Genomic DNA, 3,934 nt, shown 5'->3' on the forward strand with positions numbered 1-3,934 from the left:
ACGCGTCACACAATTTGACATCGGGACACTTACTAATATATTTCTCATAGTATTTCACTATACATCTGTTAGGCATTTGCTTATTTTCATATGCTTGGACAGATTTTTTGGAAATTTTTCTATGTTTTAGTCCGCCTTGGTTACTTTTTGATGTGTCCTCCGTATAACTAAGAAACTTCCCTTAAACGTCCTCGGAAACAGCTAGTTGTGAGCGCTCTCCTCTTCTTAAATTTCTTTGTTCCTGTCCCCAACGTAAGGCAAAACGAAGCCCAATCAGACAGAATAATGTATGGAGAAGCTGTTCGGGAGTAGCGTCTCCTAGAACACCCTTAGACCACAAAATGTCTTAATTCATCCTCTGTAATTGGTAAAGCCTGTTTTTTTTTTACACCGCCGACATTTTCTTTGGCCTTTTATTTCATTACATTATCCAATTTAAGTGTTTTTGATTTGAGAAAACTCGTCATCACTTAAAAACTTGTAGTTATGCCCAAGGGTATCCATGTACAACTGTAAACAAATCACAAAACTATACAATGTTTCTGGGGGTATTCCGAGCCGTCGACCTTCTTTGCCTCACATATAAAACGCGACACGGTGTAATTTAACTCATCCTTTGTCATTTTATCAATATCAACAAGAATGGGACTTATATCCGCCCGGCTCTTTGACATATCTTCCGAAATCTTTGCCACTCTTTAAATGTGCTGACGGCCCACCGTATTTTTGACCTAACCTGAAATGAAATAATTTTGAGTTAGAAGAATGATATTCGTTTAAAGAACTCGACCCACAATATGCCTTACTTGGCCTAGTAAATATGAAAAAATTTAAAATGGCTTCAGAATGAATGTTTTTGATAATTCTCACCCTAGAACATTAACACATTTCACATGCTTTCACATGTACAATATTTCCGTCAAAACCGGATATTTATTATGTCAAACTAAATTCTAAACCTCACCATGGTTCGAGATTTTCCGGGAAAATGCCAAATTTTACACAATTAATCGTGATTTACACATACAGCACACTCGTTACCGCAAAATATTAAAACAGAAAAAGAATAATAACTATTCGAGAAACATTTTCAAGTGAAAATATTTTGCGGTAACGAGTGTGCTCAAGTTGAAAAAAAATAAAATAAAATTTAATTTAAATGCGTGTGAAAAATGCTATGGCCACGATCCATCATATGTGTCTTCGTGTTTTACACAAACTTATAGGATCGATTCATAAGGTGTAAATATATTGATAATGTAAGTGGAAACGCACTCATATCCCACATGTAAAAAAAAAAAAGTTAAATGAGGCGTCATTAGGCAAATCAGACGATTGGAATATATGCTGGTTTTAAAAAGGGTTAAAATGCCCATTTATCAACAGGTTTTTTCCCCCAAAGTTAGATGGGGTCACAGGCAAGAACAACTTTCATACTTACTATATGTATAAATACCACAAATACAAATCTTTATGTCAATTATTAGCGTTGTTTGTGCTTTGACAAATACGAAATTTGACATTACTTTTGAATTTTGATGCTTTCAAAAATCCGGTAATTTCAATAGCCAATAATCTAATGGGTGGTTCATATTACACTTAAGATCCATAGATAAGACACAAGGTGATAAAAAAGCAGTCGATTGTTTGTTTTTGAGACACTAAATGTGGTAAAAAATCTAAAAATGACAATTTCTGAAATCATACATGTATGTATTTGGAAAAAAGCATGGGTGTATATTATGATCATGTATGTTGTACATGACGTTACTCGTTATACGTCATTTTTGACGTCATAGAAGATACATGCAATCAATAAAAAATGCGTATCATAAAAAAAAATCGAAGGCTTTTTATGCATAATGGACCTAATTTTCTGTCGTTTTGTTAAATGCATTTAATTAGAAACGGGAAAATTATCTTTAAAAAGATATCATTAGAATTTTAGCATTAAGATAATTAGAAATATCTCTGTAAACTGGATCCAAAATAGAACTCATGTGCTGATCCGTCAAATGCACATGTCCGGCTTTAATGAATCCCCATGTCGGTACATACAATATTTATATCTACATGTAGCAGCAATCAATCTTTATTTTTGTAACTTCATGTCAATTATTTTATTAAAAAAGCCCGCGTGATAATTCTTATGCGCCAGCATGAAACCGTGAAAAGTAACGTTTTTTAAAGAAAAGATGCGGTCTGGTTTCAACACATTTCAAATATGCAAAAATCATTGTGTTTAATCGCAAAAATATTATTGCGTTTAATCGCAAAGTTATTGCGTTTAAACGCAAAAGATTGCGTTTAATCGCAATCTTTTGTGATTAAACGCAAAGTGTTTTGCGTTTAAACGCAATATACATTGCGATTAAACGCAATCTTTTGCGTTTATACGCAATGATTATTGCGCTTAAACGCAATGTTTTGCGTTTAAACGCAATAAAAAATATTTCTATCTCTGAACTGGCCTCAACGGGCTTCCGTAACTTTGTGTTAAAATAGATAGATCTTACCTTACTGCTACTACCACCATAAATATTGTCGTTGGGCGGTTGACCAGATTTTTTTTTTGTTTACAACGGGGCGTCGATATTGAACGCTCGCATTAAGAATGCTTCGAGGCATACTCGCATACGTGCGTTCAATAAAACGCAAGATATTAAACGCTAAAATTCTCTAGATTTTTAGTAGTTTTTTTTTATTATAGACTATTTATTAGCTAAATATTGAAATAAAATATCTGAGGTAAATTGACACTCCCTTTATATAATAGACATATGAAAAGTATTTCAATAAACATTTTTTTTTTTACTCTAGCGTTTTTCAATGCATTACGTTTTCGTTTGGCCAATACCATTTAACAATTCAATGAAACAAATATTGTATGCCTAATATGAATTTGCAGTAAAAAAGAGGCAGTAAAATTTGTCGAAAAAGTGTGTTTGCGTTCAATGACTTTGGATTTTTTTCAATCTGAAAGTCAAAATGTTATAGTTAGTGCTGAATATATGATGTGTGTTCGTTGGTTACGCAGTAAACACCTGAGAAACGGTTAAAGTGAGTAGATGTCCCACCTATCTCTCAGATTGATCTGACGGGCCAGAACGAGGTTCCGGTAATGCACTTGTCCTCCACCCCCGCTAACAGAGTTCTCGTCATAGCGGAGGTTACTGCTACACGGGATCAAATCATATCTCATTATAGATTACTCAGAGTGCTGTGTCTATACATGCATCCAACAGAATTCTTAAGTACAAGAAGTTTATTTAGTTACTAATATTCTGTTTTATATTTTTCATTTTGGTAGGGAAGTAACCATTGCACGCCAGAAAAGAATAAATAGAGTGTTTAAATTTGAAATTAGATAAATATTTTCCTGACTTTAATGATGCATGAAATAACTACATATAACTAGTTAATATTCTGTATACATTATTCTCGCAGAATTTAATGAAAGAAAAAGTGAGCAAGCTCACATACCCCACGCTCCCCCAAAACTCAACAATGCAACACATTTCAAATGCACAGTATAATAATTCAAAAAGGGGTATTACTTGCAAAAAATCATCACATCAAAACTTTTTGCATATAAGGACATTCAAATCTTTGTATGTTACAAATTTAATTGGGCTGAAGTTTCTAGATAAATGATGGAATCAAAATTTCTTGGTAATATACAAATCTATACATTATGTCTGAAATACCTACAAAGTTTCAGGAAATTCAGTGCAGGAGTTATGCTGACAAACTGTTATTTAAATTCCTTTGTGATTTCGATTTGTTAATGAGTGTAAGTCCATGTCCAACGCATGACAATTTACACACTTAAATAACTGATGGAAACAAAATTATGATGTAGTCATATGAATTTGTTTTCATATACTGTACTTATGAAATTATTTAAGGCAAAGCACCAATTTGAGAGGGGGGG

The sequence above is a fragment of the Saccostrea echinata genome, unplaced genomic scaffold (assembly GCF_033153115.1).
Source record: "Saccostrea echinata isolate AGI-Se365-2 ecotype Australia unplaced genomic scaffold, CSIRO_AGI_Sech_v1 ptg000060l, whole genome shotgun sequence".
In the NCBI taxonomy this organism is placed as follows: domain Eukaryota; kingdom Metazoa; phylum Mollusca; class Bivalvia; order Ostreida; family Ostreidae; genus Saccostrea; species Saccostrea echinata.